Source organism: Choloepus didactylus, chromosome 11, assembly GCF_015220235.1.
Source record: "Choloepus didactylus isolate mChoDid1 chromosome 11, mChoDid1.pri, whole genome shotgun sequence".
Taxonomy (NCBI): Eukaryota; Metazoa; Chordata; class Mammalia; order Pilosa; family Megalonychidae; genus Choloepus; species Choloepus didactylus.
Genome location: NC_051317.1, coordinates 28,717,596 through 28,739,659, shown reverse-complemented (window position 1 = coordinate 28,739,659; position 22,064 = coordinate 28,717,596). Strand labels below are relative to the sequence as shown.

Sequence of the window (22,064 nt, the reverse complement as noted above, 5' to 3'; positions counted from 1 at the left end):
ATTAGTAAATACCTCGAGGCAAATGACAATGAAAACACAACTTATCAAAACTTATGGGATGCAGCAAAGGCGGTGCTGAGAGGGAAATTTATTGCCCTAAATGCCTATATTAAAAGAGAAGAGAGAGCAAAAATTGAAGAGTTAACTGCTCACCTGGAGGAATTAGAGAAAGAACAGCAAACTAAACCCAAAGCAAGCAGAAAGGAAGAAATAACAAAGATTAGAGCAGAAATAAATGCAATTGAGAACAGGAAAACAATAGAGAGAATCAACAAAACCAGAAGTTGGTTCTTTGAGAAAATCAATAAAATCGATGGACCACTGGCTAGGCTAACAAAAAAAAAGAGAGAGCAGATGCAAATAAATGCAATCAGAAATGGGAAAGGAAATATAATTACCGACCCTGCAGAAATTAAGGGGATAATGAGAAGATACTATGAGCAACTATATGCTAATAAACTAGACAACTTAGATAAAATGGACAACTTCCTAGAAAAGCATAAACAACCAACATTAACTCAAGAAGAAATAGATGACCTCAACAAACCAATCACAAGTAAAGAGATTGAGTCAGTCATCAAAAAGCTCCCAAAAAGGAAAAGCCCAGGACCAGATGGTTTCACATGTGAATTCTACCAAGCATTCAAGAACGAATTAGTACCAATCCTGCTCAATCTCTTCAAAAAAATTGAAGAAGAGGGAAAGCTACCTAACTCTTTCTATGAAGCCAACATCACCCTAATACCAAAACCAGGCAAAGATACTACAAAAAAAGAAAATTATAGACCAATTTCTTTAATGAATATAGATGCAAAAATCCTCAACAAAATACTCGCAAACCGAATCCAGCAGCACATTAAAAGAATTATACACCACGACCAGGTGGGATTTATTCCAGGTATGCAAGGCTGGTTCAACACAAGAAAATCAATAAATGTAATACACCACATCAATAAATCAAAGCAGAAGAACCACATGATCATCTCGATTGATGCAGAAAAGGCATTTGACAAAATTCAACATCCTTTCCTGATGAAAACACTTCAAAGGATAGGAATAGAAGGGAACTTTTTCAACATGATAAAGGCAATATATGAAAAACCCACAGCTAACATCACACTAAATGGGGAAAGACTGAAAGCTTTTCCTCTAAGAACAGGAACAAGACAGGGATGCCCACTATCACCATTGCTATTCAACATTGTGCTGGAAGTTCTAGCTAGAGCAATTAGGCAAGAAAAAGAAATAAAGGGCATCCAAATTGGAGAGGAAGAAGTAAAACTTTCACTATTTGCAGATGACATGATTCTATATGTAGGAAATCCGGAAAAATCTACAGCAAAGCTACTAGAACTAGTCAATGAATACAGCAAAGTAGCAGGCTACAAGATCAACACGCAAAAATCTGAAGTGTTCCTATACACAAGTAATGTGCAACAAGAGGAGGAAATCAAGAAAAAAATCCCATTTACAATAGCAACCAAAAGAATCAAGTATTTAGGAATAAACTTAACCAAGGACACAAAAGACCTTTACATCGAAAACTATAAGAAACTGCTAAAAGAAATTGAACAAGACCTGAAAAAATGGAAGAACATACCATGTTCATGGATTGGAAGACTAAATATAGTTAAGATGGCAATTTTACCTAAACTGATTTACAGATTCAATGCAATACCAATTCAAATCCCAACAACTTACTTTACAGAAATAGAAAAACCAATAACTAAATTTATTTGGAAGGGTAAGGTGCCCCGAATAGCCAAAAATGTCTTGAGAAAGAGGAATGAAGTGGGAGGTCTCACACTACCTGACTTTGAAGCATATTACAAAGCTACAGTGCTCAAAACAGCATGGTACTAGCATAAGGACAGATATACTGATCAATGGAATCGAATTGAGTGTTCAGAAGTAGACCCTCACATCTATGGACAACTGATCTTTGATAAGGCAGTGAAGCCGAAGCAACTGGGAAAGAGCAGCCTGTTCAATAAATGGTGTTTGGAGAACTGGATATCCATTTCCAAAAGAATGAAAGAGGATGTCCATCTCACACCTTATTCCAAAATTAACTCAAAGTGGATCAAAGACCTAAACATTAGCACCAAGACCATAAAACTCTTAGAAGAAAATGTAGGGCAGTATCTTAGAGATCTTGTGAAAGGAGGTGGTTTCTTAGACCTCACACCCAAGGCACGAGCAACCAAAGAACAAATAGACAAATAGGATCTCCTCAAAATTAAACACTTTTGTACATCAAAGGACTTTGTCAGAAAAGTCAAAAGGCAACCTACACAATGGGAGATGATATTTGGAAACCACATATCAGATAAGGGTTTAATATCCCGAATATATAAAGGAATCCTGCATCTCAATAACAGAAAAACAAACAATCCAATTAAAAAATGGGCAAAAGATATGAACAGACATTTTTCTGAAGAGGAAATACAAATGGCTCAAAAGCATATGAAAAAATGCTCAACTTCACTGGCTATTAAGGAAATGCAAATCAAAACCACAATGAGATATCATCTCACACCTACCAGAATGGCCATTATCCAAAATACAGAAAATGACAAGTGCTGGAGAGGATGTGGAGAAAGAGGCACAATTACTCGTTGTTGGTGGGAATGTAGAATGGTGCAACCACTCTGGAAGACAGTATGGAGGTTCCTCAGGAAGCTAAATATAGATTTGCCATACGACCCAGCTATTCCATTGCTGGGTATATATTCAGAGGAACTGAAACTTAAGACACAGACAGACATTTGTAAACCAATGTTTATTGCAGCATTATTCACAATTGCCAAGAGATGGAAACAGCCCAAATGTCCATCAAAGGACGAGTGGATAAACAAACTGTGGTATATACACATGATGGAATATTATGCAGCTGTAAGACAGAACAAAGACATGGATCAAGTAATAATGTGGCTGAACCTTGAGGACATTATGTTGAGTGAAGTTAGCCAGAAACAAAAGGACAGATTCTGTATGGTCTCACTAATATGAACAGATATTAATGAACAAACTTTGGGAGTTAAAAGCTGACAAACAGGCGACCAGGAGATAGAAAGAGGGCAGAGATCAGCCATTTGATGCTGAAGGACTACAGAATGTTTAGGATTGATCACATAGATCCAGAAATAGATAGCATAATGCTGTGTGATGGTAGCACGGTATTGTAAGTACACTGAACAAAGATGTCTGTGAGTAAAGCTGAAAAAGGTATGACACCAGAGGTAACGATAGATGATATAGACTGGGACTGTATAACATGGCAAAAACTGGAGTGGCCAATGACTGTTACTAAATATACAAATATAAAAATGTTTTTGCATGTGGGAAAGCAAATGAATGTCAACCATGTAGAAATTTGAAAAAGGGATGGTATTCAGGAAAAAACATAATCAAAGCAAACTGGAGTCTATGGTCAACAGGAACATTGTAATATACCTCCATTAAATGTAACAAAGGCAATATGCCATTGCTAAATTTATATGAGAAAGGGATATAGGGGAGTAATATGGGATTCTTGGTAGTGGTGTTATTTGCTGTCCTTAGTAGTATATTGTATTGTATGACACGTTATTTTTCTTTTTAACATTTTTTCTTATTGCTAAAAAAAAAAAAAAAAAAAAACAATTTTTCTTGTAGTAATCAGTATGTTCAAATGCTGATTGTAGTGATAAATGTACAACTTTATGATGATACCATGAACAACTGATTGTACACTGTGGATAAATGTATGGTATGTGAATATAAGTCTATAAAATTGTAGGAAAATATATATATAGGAGTAAAAGTGTTGGAGAAAACATGGTGAGAGCAATGATGCCTCACCAATATGGACTAACTACAATGTGTAAACTCAGAATTGAATCTTAGAACATAGCCTAACGTCGACACAATAATTGTAATAGTACCTAGATTGTAAGCTCTTACAGCAGTTAACTCTATCCCTGAATTGTAAGGCCTATCTCTAAACTTTGAGATGCTGATCCCCTAGCGTATGTTGTCACAAACATTGGGACTGGTGGTTTGATGTGCTGAGCCCTTGAGCATGGGACCTTGCCCTTATGAAGCTCATTACCACAAAGGAGAGTCTAAAGTTGTATGTAATGGTGCCTAAGAGTCTCCCCCTGAGTACCTCTTTGTTGCTCAGATGTGGCCCTCTCTCTCTCTAACTGAGCCATCTCGACAGGTGAACTCGCTGCCCTCCCCCCTACGTGGGACCCGACTCCCGGGGGTGTAAATCTCCCTGGCAACGCAGAGTATGACTCCCGGGGATGAATGTAGACCCGGCATCGTGGGACTGAGAGTATCTTCTTGACCAAAAGGAGGATGCAAAATGAGATGAAATGGTTTCAGTGGCTGAGAGATTCTAAATGGAGTCGAGAGGTCACTCTGGTGGACATTCTTATGCACTATATAGATAACACCTCTTAGGCTTTAATGTATTGGAATAGCTAGAAGTAAATACCTGACACTACCAAACTCCAACCCAGCAGCCTGGACTCCTGAAGACAATTATATAATAATGTAGATTACAAGGGGTGACAGTGTGATTTTGAGGACCTTGTGGATCACACCCCCTTTATCTAGTGTATGGATGAGTGGAGGAATGGGGATAAAAACTAAAGGACAAATGGGGTGGGATGGGGGGATGATTTGGGTGTTTTTTTTTTCACTTTTATTTTTTATTCTTGTTCTGGTTCTTTCTGATGTAAGGAAAATGTTCAGAGATAGATTGTGGTGATGAACGCATAACTATGTTATCATACTGTGGACAGTGGATTGCATATCATGGATGATTGTATGATGTGTGAATGTATTTCAATAAAACTGAATTAAAAAAAAAAAAATCCAAACTCCTCACCCGTGGCTTCAAGGCCCTAAGCTAACTCATCTTGGTCTGCCTCTTTTGTAATCTTTTGAGTAACTCTGGCTTACCAGGGTCTAATCATAATAGCCTCGCATTTATTCTTGCTGTAGGCCTTTGTGCTCACTTTCCCTCCAAGTGGAAATCTCTACCCACAGATTCTACCTGGATTGTTTCCTTTAGTTCATGGAGAACTCGGCTCAAATGCCACCATGCCAGAGAGAACTTTTCTGACAGCACAAACTAAATTATCTGCCTCTGGGACATCAGCTCACATTAAGCTCTGCTTTCTTTTTTCTTTCATTTGTTTCTTTCTTTTTTTCTCTCTCTTTCTTTCTTTTCCTTCTCTTCCTTACTCTTATTCCCCTCCTCCACTTCCTCCACTAGTTTTCACCTTCACGGTGGTTATCAGTATCAAACATTTATTTCTTTATTATCATATTTCCCCTCTACAATGTTTTTAAAGTCCCACTGACGCTCACTGACTCCAGTACGGTCCATGATCCCCACCTCCTGGTGTCACAGGGGCCTCTGTGCAACCTCTTTTACTCGAGTGTGAATTGCTTCTAACCAGTAGAACACATGAAAGGTGAGGAGACGGTTGAGGCACGTGACTCCGTGATTATGTCACACAGTGTTGCTGTGCTTGTCTTGCTGGTCTCTCGCTGTCTCTTCCTCACTGGCTGTGAAGAAGCAAGTGAGCGTCTGGGGGACCCTCTGAGCAGAGAGCTGGGGATCACCTCTAAGAGCGTCAGGTGAGCTCCAGCTGAGAAGCAGCCTTCCATCCTACTGATGTAAGGAAATACAGCCTCCCGATGAGCCGAGGGAGCTTGCAAGCCTCCCCTTCCCCAGCCAAGCCTCTGATACCATCTCAGTTCTGGAAGACACCTGGATCGCAACTTTGTGAGACCCTGAATCAGAGAATGCTGCTAAACTGCCAGACTCCTAACTCACCAAAACTAGGAGATAATGAATGTGCTTTCTTTAAGCTGCTTTGTTTGAGATTCCATCATTATGCCATAACTGAAGACTAAAAATAACACTTGCTTTCTAGTATCCTGTAAACCACACAGACAATCAGGTCTCATTTTATGGGGTGCAGACAGTCCAGTTGGTATTATAAGAATGAAGAGAAAAACAGCGGCTCCTCCTCAGCGTGGGAAAGCCTGTGGCCACAGTGTGGTTTATGTTGCCTTTTAGTCATCAGGGAAGGCTCCGTCTGCAGAAATGGTGGGTCCCACTGTCAGGCAGAGAGAAGAAAAAGATCACAAGGGAAATTTTTCAAACTGTTTCAGTAGGTAAACCTAAAATGCACAGCTTTCTTGAGTGGCGCGATCTGAAGATTGTTCACAAAAGACATGCTAGTCTGTGTTTTTGCAGCGCTATTGAAGATCAGGGCAATGAATTAATTTCCCTGGAAATAATTCATCATTATGTGGAATTACTTTACAAGCATTTTGGCAGTGTGTGTGAACTTGATATCATCTTTAATTTTTAGGCAGCTTATTTTATTTTGGATGAGTTTCTCTTGGGAGGGGAAGTTCAGGGAACATCCAAGAAAAATGTCCTCAAGGCAATTGAGCAGGAAGATCTCCTGCAGGAGGGAGTGGAAACCCTACACAGTGTTCTTTAGAAATTGGACTGATCTAACCCTTCTCCCTTGTTGATGACTCTTCTGGGACTTCACACTCTGTGGCTGTTCACTGCCTCCATGTCCAAGACAGCTAATGGTGTAAGATGTTTGTCAGTTTTACTGTGTGCTAAGCCACTTCCTTCACGCCTTCACAAAAATACTTTTTTTTTGAGGGAACTTTGGTTAATTAAGTGAGAAATTATGGGACTTAAATATGAATTAGAATGATGCAGAAAAGAAAGATACCTCTTCTGGATAGCTGAAAGCTTGAATGTCAGTTTCTCTTAATCTGATTACGTGTATATATGAAAATGACACAATCAGGCAATGTGCATTGATTACATTACTGTATCTGACAAAGGAAACCATTAACTTAGAATGTGAAATGTGGTCTTATGAAATCAAAGATCAGTGCAATAGTTCAGTATATATGAGAAAAAAGGAATTGCCAAGTTACGGAACAAATGAGTGAAAATTTAAGTCTATGTTGAGACTTTCTAAAACGGTACATTTGTACCAAAGATCCCTGTTGGAAGCTACATACCTTAAAACACAAATGGAATACAGGTTTTAAGTACTTAATTAGAATGATTCTCTTTACACGAAAGCTTATTTCTTGGGCATTCTGAACCTGGGATAAGGAATGCAGAATTGAGTGTTTCATAATAAGGAGCACATTCTTTTTAAGGCCAAGCACATTTGACAGTGGAGATGAATTCTTTGTGGTCATAACCATTTAGTCACTTAGTTGTATTGTTTTGATGCCCCAAATAAAGTAGAAATGTTGATTTATCAGGACTTCTTCATAGCAGTATCTTAATAGAAAACTTGTGGGTCTTTTCACAAAGCACTGCATAAATCAGTATTTAAAGCACAAATATTCCTTCAGGCGGTGCTTGTTTAAGCCAAATTTATTGTGCTTCCCTATTGTTTCACTCCGCTTAGAAGTGCTGCAAATTTTATGGCATCTTCCTTCCCTTCCATGGTATTGCCTGGCTATCAGAAGTCTTAGAAAAATTAAAAATAAAAGATAGCTTTCATAGAAAAGTGAGAGTTGAATGAAGTTAATGGCATTAGAAGGCCCTGTATTTTTAAAAGCTGTATAATTGTTACAATATCACTTTTATACATACTTATACATATTTAAACACATCTTCAATTACACTTTCACTGGTACCTGCTGGGCTGGATTAAGCTTTGTTGTAATTGTGAACAAATTCAGGCCACGTGATCCTTGTCCCAACTAGCTGTAATAAATGTTCAGTGTACACCACCAGAGTGTTTTATGAATCTTTTTCCAACAGTTTGTCAAACTGCTTAAGGAAGAACTTTAAAATTTTTTTTAGTAAAATGTTGAAAATTCACCTCCATTTGAATCTGGAGGTTGTTATAATCACACACAGGATAAATGGCGGAAGATTTAATGAGTCTTCATGCATTTCAAGTTCATTAAAAAATGGATTCCAAGATACCAAGAGCCTATCTACATATTTATTTTCCATCAATAAACTGCACAGCATTTTTTTTTTTTTATTTTGGTATAGTAACTATTATTGGCTATTTTAAAAAAAAATCCTCTTTTTCTTTAAATCATAACCAAATTTTGGTCTGGAGTCAATATTTAAACATAATGTGAAGTTTGAGTTGCTCCAGAAACCACGGAAACCTGTAAGATGGATGGATTTTCTTAGCAATGGCGCTGATGGCATTTGATGCTGGGGAAGTATTGGGTGAGTTAGGGGCTGTACATCGCTAAGTCCTGCAATCACAGATGCTCTCTGCAGGATCATGAGTTTCAGAGTCTGAGAAGCCAGCAGGCCCTAGAAATTGGTTAATGATCACTAGCTGATAAGCTGAGTGAAAACATGTCCATGTAAGATATAATGGGGTCTCTTTCTCTATGTCTTTGGTATATATTTTAAAATATTTAAAAATAGTCTAGGGGAAAAATGGATGTTACATTCTCTACCATTTTTGCTTTAAAAAAGGACCTTCCACATGCTCATCTCTAGAAGGTCATTTTTGAAATGTACAAGCCAGTCCTTCATTTAGGTCTCCTCTTGCATTCATATTTAACTTTCATTCGGTGGCCTTTATTAGCTGAGCTCCTGGAGCTTGTAGCACATTTTAAACAGCAACACCGGGAGGATGTAAATGCAGAATAATGTATCAGGACTCAAATTTGCATGGTCAAATGTCAAAAAAATTAGGGCTTCCCCAGAACCATGTCAAGAGAAATAACACAAGTGGATGCACTCAACAGCAGACACGCCATTATCATTTAGCGCAAGCTGTCATCACCGCCAGCGAGTGGAAGCAGCGGTCATTAGCCAGGGCTCTGCTGGGGGAGGCTGCAATCCTTCCTTTCCCCCTTTTTTTTAAAAGATTTTTATTTTTTCCCTATCATCTGACAGTATTTCACAGAACAATACACTGCAGTGCTGCCTCCCTGACAGGGAAGTCAAGAGGTGTGGGACGGCATCTTTGCGGGGGGAGACAAAAAGGACAGGGAGCAAAATCCAGGGTCACCCACTGTCAGCTGGAGGGTGCAGGGATTGCATTACCTATCGGATAAATACTCATTAAGAGTAATCACTTTATTTCAGCTCTGTAATGACATTAACAAGCTTAGAATACAGGGAATTACATGAGTCAGAACAAATAATTGAATATTCTACTGAGGAGGGAACACAGCACAAGTCTGCTGTCATGTCATGCCGTTTCTGAAACTAGCACAAGCATGCAATTAGATAATAAGCTTAAACAGCATTAAATTGGCACTACTCGTACCACCACTGAGAAAAAAGAAGTATTAATTGTTCGACTCTCACCTGCTTGTAATTTCATGCCAATACAGACACCGGTAAGGCTGCCATATTTTTATATAAATGGACTTATGAGCAGGATTCAAATAAACCAATAAAAATGGAATGTATCAGAGTGTAAGAAATTAAAAGCAGATGCTGATTTCAAACCATGTTAAGTGGGATGAGTTTTCTTCTTTGAAAGAAAGGAAGACTGATGACAATTTATAAAAAAATTTAATTTAAGGGTACCATAATCATGGGAACAGGTGCCTTATATATATTTTTCCCTTTCTCAGTATTTCTAGCAGGCAATTTTCTTTTAGCTATAACATATTTTAAATATGTGCACTGAAGAGAGATTAGTGCAATTCAGTACAATTAGTTCAGCTAGGTAGCTAGGAATGGATGATTAGACAGATAATACAGACATAAATATAGATATACATAGGCACAAGTATAGGTACAGATAAGGGTACAGGGACAGACACTGATAGACACAGACACATAGACATAAATAATGTTGGGACATCATTAATCATGCAAAATATTATGTGAAGGTAAAGCTTCTAAACAGACTGAAATGATTCTGTGTTGTGGAAACAAGATGAAAGGGTCAAAAGCTAATGAGCCACACGTCATTCCCCTGGCTTGTGTATTATTAGCTAGCTAGGACCTGGAAAAAGGGGAAGTTGCATTTTTGATACCCCTTCGTTCTGCCGTACAGAGTGTTGGTTGGTAGCCTCAAGCTCCAGTGAAGCTGATGAGATGTTTCAAATTACACAAGCTGTTAGAGGACGCCAAAGTGCAACCCAGAAACATGCCATCCACTCTGCCCTCCACGTGGAGAGGACGGGCACCTCCCTCCCGGGCACTGCCGGCCGCATCAGGGCAGATGCGCCGAGATGAGAGAGGCCCAGGGCTCTGCGGGTATCAGCTTAGGAGGCACGTTCATAGCTGTTTCCTCCCCCTCTTCACATCTGTATAGTTATTCAGACAAGCCACTCAGCCCTGGGTATTTGATAGGCAAACTCGATAATCATTTATAATCCTGACAGGTTAAGGGTCTCTAAGGCAAACCATAATATACACAGCGGGTTTGAAAATAAGAGAAAACAAATAAAGGAATCTCTATGTTCCTGAGAAAATGTCTTTTCTTTCTCTAATTCTACAATCTTCCAATCAGGGGTTTGCTTTATCATTCCAGTCCTCATAGGATGCATAAAAGCACTTTACGTCTATTTTCCTAAGTAGACCCACCATCAGCCTTCATCAGAGGACTTGTCTATAACTCACGCGGGTGCATGAAAGTTATTATTTGACAAAGGAAAGGGGAAATGGGAAACTGGTTCCCAATTTAGAAGGTGTCAAATTTGAGATTGAGAACTAAACCAGAAATTTGAGTATTTATCATATCTCACCCATAAAATATCTTCAAAGTGTTGGAAGGAAGATTCTCTACCAGCCTGATCTTTGGAGAATAGCACTTAGCACATGGCCTTGCTTATAGGAAGCACCCAGTTCATCTTGGCAAGAAAATCCAGAGAAAGGACATACTTCAAGTAGAAAGCTTGAATTAAAATTAACAGCAGTAATAGAAACATCATTTTTTTTCTCTCTCTCTCCCATTAAATCCTTATAAAACTATTCTATTTCCAGTCTATGAGAGTCAGTTATATTGCATCTTTGCTTAGGTAAAATGTGTATTGACTTACAAAAAGAACTCTCTTAATTACCATTTAGCTAAAAATAATTATTGATTATTCACTGTGTGCTAGACACATCAGTAGATATTAAAATTACAAGATTTGGCCTTTATCCTCAGGCAATGTACATTTCTAAAGGAGCAATAACATGTAGGAGACAATTATGGAAAAATACCAAAAATATTTGAGTCATATTACATAAAGGGATAGTGCAAAATGAATTCACAGAAAGGAGCTCTTTATACACTACTATTTATATATTTATATACTAGCATTCATATACAGTACATACTGATCAAGTACCCACTAAACACCACGAGTCACAGGAGCAGATTAAGACACAGCCAGTATCCTCACCTGGAGGAGACAAACACTAGCAGTAAGATGGAGATATGGAATTCACTATAACTCTGCTTTTTCAGACATTTCTTTAGAAGAAATCTTGTCAAGATGAGATCAAGAGACATAAGGATTTTACAGCACAGTCCTGTGGGAGACATGCAGACAAATGGCATGAGATAATGGCACAAGGAATAGAATTCAGAGAGGGGGAAGTGAAGATCCAGGGTCCTCTGAGCGACCCTCCCTAGGACCCATCGCTAATAACATGCAGACAGCAAATCCCCAGCAGGATCACCAAACCTGTGACACGCTGGAGAAGAAGGCGTCCTGAGGAGTCCTGCACTGATGCAAAGGTGGAGCCCACTGGAGTTTAGTCTGAGAGCTGATGAGCAAATGTCACCTGACCTGAGACTTTGAAAGAGGTGAACCGGGATAGATTGTTTCAGGCAGAGGAGTTCGTGCAACCCATGGAGGCATAAGAGAGCATGCAGCTGCAGGATAAAGATCAATGAAAGACATATTGTAGGTGAGGCTTATCATGACAATGAGATTATAGTTGCTCCTGAAGGTGATGGAGAGCCATGAAGAATTTAGAATGGGCTGGGATGTGGGGCTGAGGGCTTACATTTGTTCTTTTACTAAATTGTAAAATAAAACTCCCTCTGGAGAGGGAGATAGGAGGCCACAAAACCAGGAAGCAAACTGTTCCAATGGTCTGGCTTGGACAATGACATTACACACCCAAAGGAGCAGGCATGGAGGTTTGGAGCGCATTAACTCCGAGGCATGCATGCAGGTGGACTTGTTAGGCAAGAACAGAGAAGGACCTGGAGATCTGCCCTTGAAGCCGAGGACATACATTGCCAGGGAATGCATGGAGCAGAAACCATTCAGTTGTGACAGAATTTGGAGAAAACAGAGTGGTGTCATCCACAGCAAGGGAGAGAAGGATGAAGAGTGCAAGGGAAAGGAAAATTCAAGATCAACATGCCCCAAATAAGACCCAGTCACCCCCATCCTCATACTTACCATGTTGGCATTCTCAGGGAACAGCACAACTGTCATCTCAGGCTCATGGGCTCAATGACGCAGAACCGTTCCCGATGTCTCCCCCTCCTTACTCACATTACAAACATTGTGTGGGATCTTGAGTTTACCTTCAGAGTTTTTAATCCCAACACTTCTTTTTACCTGTACCAACACTCCTTGGATCTGTCTAACATCTTATCTTTCTCAGATTGATGCAAAAGTATTAACTCTTAGACTTAAGCCTTTTTCTTCAAATCCACTGTTTCCCTCACCTGAAATCCAATCAGATGTCCCCAAAGCAGGCAGAGAAATCCAGTGAAAAAACATGCCTGATCTTGCTCCTGCTTAAGACCCTTTCAAAACTTCTCTTGGCTCCTGAGATGTGCCAAGTGCCTTACCTGGACAATCCCGCGTGGCGGGATACTGCCATCAGTTAGCAGTCCAGCCATACCTGTCTCCACACCCTGGGGACGCACCTGGGTCTTTTCTGAGTTTTGAACAATCCAAATTCCTCACCCTCATATGACCTCTATAAATACTTTTCCTTAAGCATTCCATTCTCCTCTCTCCCTCTTCACCTCATTACTCATTATTATTTCTTTAGATTTTAATTTAACTTAACTTCTCAGAGCTGTGCTCACAGGATCAAATCCACCATTATGCACCCTCAGTAGCACTTATTTCAATAGTTCTTTTCTCTTTGCAATTTTATTGAACTATATTCACGTACCATACAATCATCCAAAATGTATAGTTAATTGTTCACAGTAGCATCATATAGTTTGTGCATTGATCACCACAATTTTTTTAACTTTATCAAAAAACTGAAAAAAAAAAACAAACCATAAAAAACGTTTCAAACAAGACCAAAACAAAGGAATAAGAAAAACAAATTTCTGCTAACTTGTTCTTACCAGACCCCCCAGAAATTAACAAACCATAGTCATTCCTGACCATTCCCAGAACATTAAGTTTACCCTCCATAACTTATATGTTCTTATTAGATTATTGTTCCCCCTTCACTATTTGCTGTCTATTGCTAGGTCCCCTACATTTTACAATATAAACCATTTATTTTACATTTTTCACAGTGTGATAGCATACATTTTTCACATTAGTGATAGCATAAACTAATGTATGTCTCTTTGTGTGCCTGGCTTATTTCACTCAGCATTATATCTTCAGGGTTCATCCATGTTGTCATATGTTTCACAGCATCATTCCTTCTTACTGCAGCATAGTATTCCACTGCGTATATATACCACATTTTGTTTATCCACTCATCTGTTGAAGGACATTTGGATTGTTTCCATCTCTTGGAAATTGTGACTATTGCTGCTATGAACATTGGCCTGCAGATATCTGTTTGTGTCACTGCTTTCAGATCTTCTGGGTATATACCTAGAAGTGCAATTGCTGGATTGAAGGGTAACTCTTTATCTAGTTTTCTAAGGAACCCCAGACTGTCTTCCAGAGTCTCTTTACCATTATACAGTCCCACCAACAATGAATAAGAGTTCCAATTTCTCTACATCCTCTCCAGCATTTGTAGTTTCCTGTTTGTTTAATGGCAGCCAAGCTAATTGGTGTGAGATATCTCATTTTGGTCTTGATTGGCATCTCCCTAATAGCTAGTGAAGCTGAACATTTTTTCATGTGGTTTTTGACTATTTGTATTTCCTCTTCAGAGAACTTTCTTTTCATAACTTTGGCCCATTTTATAATTGGGCTGTCTGTACTATTGTTGTTGGGTTGGAGGATTTCTTTGTATATGTAAGACATCAGTTTTTTGTCAGATACATGATTTCCAAATATTTTTTTCCCATTGAGTTGGCTTCCTCTTCACCTTTTTGACAAATTCCTTTGAGGTGCAGAAGCTTTTAAGTTTGAGGAGTTTCCGTTTATTTTTTCTTTTGTTGCTTGTGCTTTGGGTATAAGGTCTAGGAAGTGACCTCCTTATTCAATGCTTTGAAGATGTTTCCCTACATTATCTTCTAGGAGTGTTATTGTTCTGTCTCTTATATTGAGGTCTTTAATCCATTTTGAGTTAAGGGTGTGAGGTAGGGGGTGTGAGATAGGGGTCCTCTTTCATTATTTTGGATATGGATATCCAGCTCTCGCAGCCCCATTTGTTGAATAGAGTTACATCCCAGTTCATTGGTTTTGGGGACCTTACCAAAGATCAGTTGACTATAGATCTGGGGGTCTATCTCCAAATTCTCAATTAGATTCCATTGATCAATATGTTTGTCTCTGTGCCAGTCCCATGCTGTTTTGACTACTGTGGCTTTATAATAAGCTTCAAAGTTAGGGAGTGTAAGTCCTCCCAATTTGTTTTTCTTTTTTAGAATGTTTTTAGCAATTTGAAGCATTTCCACCTCCATATAAATTTGATAAATATCTTTTCCAAGCCTGCAAAGTAGGTTGTTGGAATTTTTATAGGAATTGCATTGAATCTGTAGATGAGTTTGGGTAGAATTGACATCTTAATGACATTTGGTCTTCCTATCCATGAACAGGGAATATTTTTCCATCTTTTTAGGTCCCCTTCTATTTATTTTATTAAAGTTATGTAGTTTTCTATGAATAGGTCTTTTATGTCTTTGGTTAATTTTATTCCTAGGTACTTGGTGTTTTTAGTTGCTATTGAGAATGGTATGTTTTTCTTGAGTGTCTCTTCAGTTAGGTCATTTCTAGTGTATAGGAACATTACTGACTTATGTGTATTAATCTTGTGTCCTGCTACTTTGCTAAATTTGTTCATTAGCTCAAATAGCTGTGTTGTGGATTTCTCAGGGTTTTCCAGATATGAGATCATATCATCTGCAAATCATGACAGTTTTACTTCTTCCTTTCCAATTTGGATGCCTTTTATTTCTTTGTCTTGTTGGATTGCCCTGGCTAGCACTTCCAGCACAATGTTGAATAACAGTGGTGACAGCGGGCATCCTTGTCTTGTTCCTGATCTTAGAGGGAAGGCTTTCAGTCTCTTGCCATTGAGTAATATGCTGGCTGTGGGTTTTTCATATATGCCCTTTATCATATTGAGGTAGTTTCCTTCGATTCTTACCTTTGAAGTGTTTTTATCAAAAAAAGGATGCTGGATTTTGTCAAATGCTTTTTCAGTGTTTATCGAGATGATCTTTTGATTTTTCCCTTTTGATATGTTAGTGTGTTGTATTACATTGATTGATTTTCTTAAGTTGAACCATCCTTGCATGCCTGGAATGAACCCCACTTGGTAATGGCATATGATTTTTTTAATGTGTCTTTGGATTCGATTTGTAAGGATTTTGTTGAGAATTTTTGCATTTATATTCATTAGGTAAATTGGCCTGTAGTTTTGCTTTCTTGTAGCATCTTTACCTGGTTTTGGTATTGGAGTAATGTTAGCTTCACAAAATGAGTTAGGTAGTGTTCCATTTTCTTCAATGTTTTGAAAGAGTTCCAGTAAGATTGGTGTCAGTTCTTTTTGGAAAGTTTGGTAGAATTCCCCTGTGAAGCCATCTGGCCCTGGGCATTTATTTGTGGGAAACTTTTTGATGACTGCTTGGATCTCTTTACTTGTGCTTGGTTGCTTGGGGTCTTTTCTTTCTTCTCTGGTCAGTCTAGGTTGTTCATGTGTTTCTAGGAAATTGTCCATTTCCTCTACATTACCTGGTTTGTTGGCATACAGTTGTTTATAGTATCCTCTTATAATTTTGTAAAATTTCTTCAGGATCTGCATTAATGTCCCCTCTCTCATTTACTATTTTGTGAATATGGGTCTTCTCTCTTTTTGATTTTGTCAGTCTAGCTAGGGTCTTGGCAATCCTGTTGACCTTCTCAGAGAACCAATATTTGGTGTTATTGAGTCTCTCTATTGTTTTTTGTGTATTTTTTGTTTGTTTGTTTGTTTGTTTTTGTTCTCTATGACATTTATTTCTGTTTTAATCCTAGTTATTTCTTTTCTTCTACTTGGTTTAGGATTAATTTGCTGTTCATTTTCTAGCTACTTCAATTGCCCCATTAGTTCTTTGATTTTATCTCTTTCTTCCTTTTTAATGTTTGCATTTAGAGCTATAAATTTCCCCCTCAATACCACCTTTGCTGCATCCCATAAGTTTTGATAGGTTGTGTTCTCATTTTCAGTCATCTCTATATATTTGGCAATTTCTTCTGCTATTTCTTCTTTAACCCACTGATTGTTTAGGAGTCTGTTGTTTAACCTCCAGATATTTGTGAATTTTCTAAGTTTCTGATGGTTATTGACATCTAGTTGTATTCCATCATGATCAGAGAATGTGCTTTGAATAATTTCATTTTTTTTTAATTTATTGAAGCTTGTTTTATGGCCCAGCATATGATCTATTCTGGAGAAAGTTCCATGAGCACTAGAGAACAATGTGTAACCTAGTGATTTGGGATGTAGTGTTCTATATATGTCTGTTAATTCAAATTCATTTATCAGATAGTTTAAATTTTCAGTTTCTTTGTTGTTCCTCTCTGGCTGATCTATCTATAGGAGAGAGTGATGTATTGAAGTCTTCCACAATTATTGTGGAAACATCTATTGCTTCCTTTAGTTTTGCCAATGTTTATCACATGTACTTTTGTGCACCTTGATTGGGTGCATAGACATTTATGATTGTTATTTCTTCTTGTTGATGTGTCTCTTTTATTAGTATATAATGACCTTCTTTATCTCTTATAGCATCTTTGCATTTAAAGTCTACATTATCTGAGATTAATATTGCTACTCTTGCTTTCTGATGGCAGATTAGGAGAGATAGAGCAAAAAACTTCTCTGTGAAAAACACCAGATAAAAGACAGTAAGTGCCCCAGAATACCAGTTCCAGTGCTGCACTGGGTGGACAAGGTCCACTAAATCCACAGGGACTGTGCACCTGCTGAAACTGAGAGTCTGTGCTCAGAAACAAGTGAGTGAGGCTTTGGGGGAATGGCAGCCATGCCATGGTTGGGAAAAACTGGGGGTCAGCATTTGGAGATGGATTAATTTAAAAACCCCAAGAGTGGATGCCAATCTGGCAGCAAGAGCCTCACAGCAAAGCATGGTGGGGAGTGCCTTCCACATCCCAGGCACCCACCTCAGTATCTGGTGTGGACGATAGCCTTTCACACACCCACAGCTAATTTTCCTGGAGCTAGGAAGGCAGAGGTCCATGAAAGGGGGAAATTACCATGCCCCATACAGCCATCTTTTCAGTGGGCTGGGAACACCCCTGTGCAGTGCTGTGGCTGAAAGCTTCCCTAGAGGATTCCATCACATGTGATGTTGTGCAGTCTTTTGTCCGTGAGGCGTGTGGAGGGCATGGCTTGCAGGCGGGGTCCCACACAGAAGCACCAAGTCCCTACACCAATCCCAGGAACTTGTGGGCCCACAGCAGAGACAGATGGTGGGGAGTCTGAGCCAAAGGGTTAGGCTCATGCAACACCATTAAGTCTCCAGGAATGACTGGGAGATTTGAGTTTTAAAGCCACCTTCCCTCCCTAACTATGCAGGACACCCCCCCCCCCAACTTCAGGGCTGGCTGCACCAACTACACACAGAAACTTGGTGCATGATTGGTCCCCCACAAGATTTGGACCCCCACTTCTGCATAGATAAAGTTGGGGAGAACTGGCTTGAGTATAATAGGTGGCTCAGAGGTGCAATCTGCTGATAAGTCAGAGAAAGTGCACTCCACCAAGCTATAGCTCTGACAAATTATACATCATTGTTCAAATAAACCTGCATATCCTAAAAGAATCCTATCAAGATAAGCAAATGCCAAAAGGCCAAAAACAACAAAAAATTTTAAAGCATATGAAGAAACCAGAAGAGATGGTAACCCAAACCCAAACACCCAAATCAAAAAGTCAAAGGAGATATAGTATTTGGAGCAATTAATTAAAGAAGTAGTCACAAGCAACAACATCATGGCACAGGATATAAAGGACATGAAGAAGATCCTAGAAGAGCGTAAAGAAGAATTTGCAAGAATAAATAAAAAAAATTGATGATCTTATGAAAATAAAAGAAACTTGATCAAATTTAAAAGATTCTGGATACACACAGTACTAGATTAGAGGAAGCTGAGGAAAGAATAAGCAAACTCAAACAATGCAGAATGGAAAGTGAAAGTAAAAAAGAAAGAATGGAGAAAAAATCCAAAAAATTGAAAAGGAGCTCAGGGATATCATGGACAACATAAAGCGCACAAATATAAGAATCATAGGTTTTCCAGAAGGGGAAGAGAAGGGTAAAGGTCTAGGAAGAACATTCAAAGAAATTGTTGGGAAGAACTTCCCAGCCCTTCTAAACAACATAAATACACAAATCATAGACACCCAATGAACTCCAAACAGAATAAATCCAAATAAACCCACTCTGAGACATAGTCTGATCAGATTGTCAAATGCTAAAGAGAAGGAGCAAGTTCTAAAAGCAGGAAGAGAGAAGCAATTCACCACATAGAAGGGAAACAGCATAAGACTAAGCAGTGACTACGCAGCAGCCACCTGGAGGCAAGAAGGCAGTGATATGACATATTTAAAATTCTGAAAGAGAAAAATTTCCAGCCAAGAATTCTTTATCCAGTGAAGCTCTCCTTCAAATTTGAGGGAGAGATCAAAATCTTCACAGACAAACAAATGCTGAGAGAATTTGCTAATAAGAGACCTGCTCTATTTGAGAAACTAAAGGGAGCCCTACCAGTAGAGAACCAAAGAAAAGAGATAGAGAGAGATGGAGAAGAGTTCAGAACTAAAGAGATTTAGTAAGGATATGTTAAAGGAAATAAAGAGAGAGGGGAGGAAAATATATATTTGACAAACATAAACTAAAGGATTCAAGAAATGCCTTCACAGTAATAACATTGATTGTGAATGGATTAAACTCCCCAATTAAAAGATATAGATTGGCAGAATGGATTAAACATATGAACCATCAATATGTTTCATGCAAGAGACTCATCTTAGACACAGGGACACAAAGAAATTGAAAGTGAAAGGATGGAAAAAATATTCAATAGTTTTTTATACTTATTTGTATGACCATACATTGATTCTACCTCCTTCCCTTGACCTTAGGGAGCTCCAGTGGAACTTCCTTCCAGAGCTCCACCATCGTCAAGGACCAGGGTTCTCGCTCTCTCTCTTCCATCACCATTAGCATGCAACCTCACACTCTAAGAGGGCTACTTGAGCTCTTACCATCTCATCTGCATTCCAGCTAAAAGGAAGGATGAAGGTATGTACTTTTTGCTTACCATTTCAACCTCAGAACTTAGAATAGTGCCTGAGACAGAGCATGAGGTCAGTATAAATTTGAGCAGTAAATGGAGGGATGCCTGAATGAAAAACAAGTTGAGAGAAAGCTGCAGAATTTCAATGGGCTTTTGAACTGAATGGTCACCAGTGTTCTCATAGATAATGATTCATAAAAAATATGGAGAGTTACAGACTCTATCAGTGTGAGGAATAAATAAGCAGGCAAGAAAGTGAAACAATGACAGTTGACTATTTTGTAGCTCACTTGTGAAAAGTGAGTGATATGTATGACACAAATAATAAAATATCATGAGACCATTTTCTCTTGTTCTTTATTAATAGTTAGAGTCTTGACCATCTTTACAGGTTGAGTGGAAGAGCTAATGGGGAACAGAGTTATATTCTTTAAGGCAGAGTGGGCTTTATTGGCACAACTGTTGTCGCCCAGGACTCAGCTCCTAGAAGGTCCATGTGCTCAAGTAAAAACTCTACTGTCATGATCCTGGAATTCTTCATAATTTTATCTTTGAATTGTGTCTTACAAGTCAAGTCTGAAGTGTGTGTGGACTCCAGGGACCATGGGGCATGTTTGTGTATCTCCCATGCCACACCACATGTATCATTTCCGTAACTTGTTACCTTGTATTCAATTGAGTCTCGCTGGACTCCTTGCACTGTGGACCCACTGGAATTCTGTGTTCATCTTCCATAATAAACAAGTCTATAGCTGAGTTTGTGGGGTGCCGACAGCTCCAGAAGGCACACTTCCTTTTGAACTAGAACTTGTTTCAAATCCAGAAAGTCATCATGAGCCAGAGAAATCTTATCAATCACATTAATAATGTATCATTTATTTTATTACATAAAATTATGACACCAAACCTTGTTTTTTGTAATTCATTAGTTTATATTTTTACTCATAAATCACTAGTATTCCTATTATGTTTTACATGTAATAGCATTTTAATGACACTTTTTTTCCTCTGTTTTAACATTTTCATTTTCTGCTGGTTCTCACCAATTATGTAAACTGTCCTTCTCTGACATGGAACACAACAGGACTCATTCATCAGCTCTGTAATCTACACATCTCTATGCCCTATACTGAGATTAAAATGGCTATCTGTGAATACCTTTGTCCCCACAGGATTTTCAACATAACGGAGGACACAGAAACTTCAATAGGTCATCACTGTCCCCTTATCAGCAGCTTCATCCCCTAGACAAGGAGAGTTGGATGCTGATAGTGGTATATTGTTTTGTCCATTTTCAGTGGCTGTGGCTGCTGACCCTGGTCTGGCCATCATAGCATGAACTTATTCCCAACTCTGCTGGAAGGCAAGGTTCCTCAATTTGTGTTCAAACATCAGTGGGTCTCCCTGAACAACTACCTGTCACTTTTGGCAAATGGCATGCCAATAAGCGAGTTCTTTGTTTACATGTTTGTCCAAAAGGTAAATTTGTTTGTAGCCCTGTGCTGCCAGTTGTCAATAGCTACTGTCATGAGGCTGAATCATGGGGAACTTTTGAACTGATTGAGTTTTATTTTGTCTGCAGATATTAAAAGATTTTTCTCTTTAGTTTGTTAATGAAGTTAATTGTATTAACAGATTCTCTAATGTTAAATATGAGGTAAGATGACTTAGAAGATTATATAAAATACTCCTTGTTCTCAGATAACACCATCATCTTAAAAGAAAATATAGGACAACCATTAGAATTAATTGGCGAGTTCAGCAATTTGTTGGATGAAAGATCAATAGAGAAAAAAATCAATTATGCTCTTAAACACAAGCAGCAACCAATTATGAAATGTAATTTTAAAAATCCTGGTCGAAATAGCAACCAAAACAAATATGAATAAGAACCAACTTAACTAAAATATGAACACTTTTCTCTGGAAACCATAAAACTTAATTTAAAACATGAAAGAAGACAAATAAATAAAACAATATATTAGTGAATGTAATTAGCACATAATTTTACCTGCAATTATTTAATAACTTCAATGTAGTTTAGATAAAATTCTTATTTTTTTCACAGAAGGGGATAAATTCATCCTAAAAAGTATTAAAAGTCTATAATAACTTATATAACTTTGAAGAATAATATAGGGAAAATATCACTTTATGAAATGGCAAGAACGGCTGTAAAACTGTAGTATTTAGTGCCATGTAGTAATTGAACAGAGATGCACAAATAAACTGATGGATTCTCTTGGCTTTAATTTGTCTGAAAATGTCTGTTTTACCCTCAGTCTTCACAATATTTTCTTGGATATAAAATTCTACATTACACCTTATGTTTTTTCAGCACTTTAAAGACATTCCAATTTTCAGGCTTTCACTGTAGGCAGTTAGAAGTCAATTACTTGTTTAAATATTCTACTTTTAAAGGGATTTTTTTTAATTGCTAA

At 38.3% G+C, this 22,064-nt stretch overlaps 1 pseudogene; it reads left to right on the top strand.

The window, feature by feature from the left end:
- The window catches only part of LOC119505972, a 72,906-nt pseudogene extending 66,379 nt beyond the window's left edge, over positions 1 to 6,527 (top strand).
- The last annotated feature ends 15,537 nt before the right edge of the window (positions 6,528 to 22,064 follow it).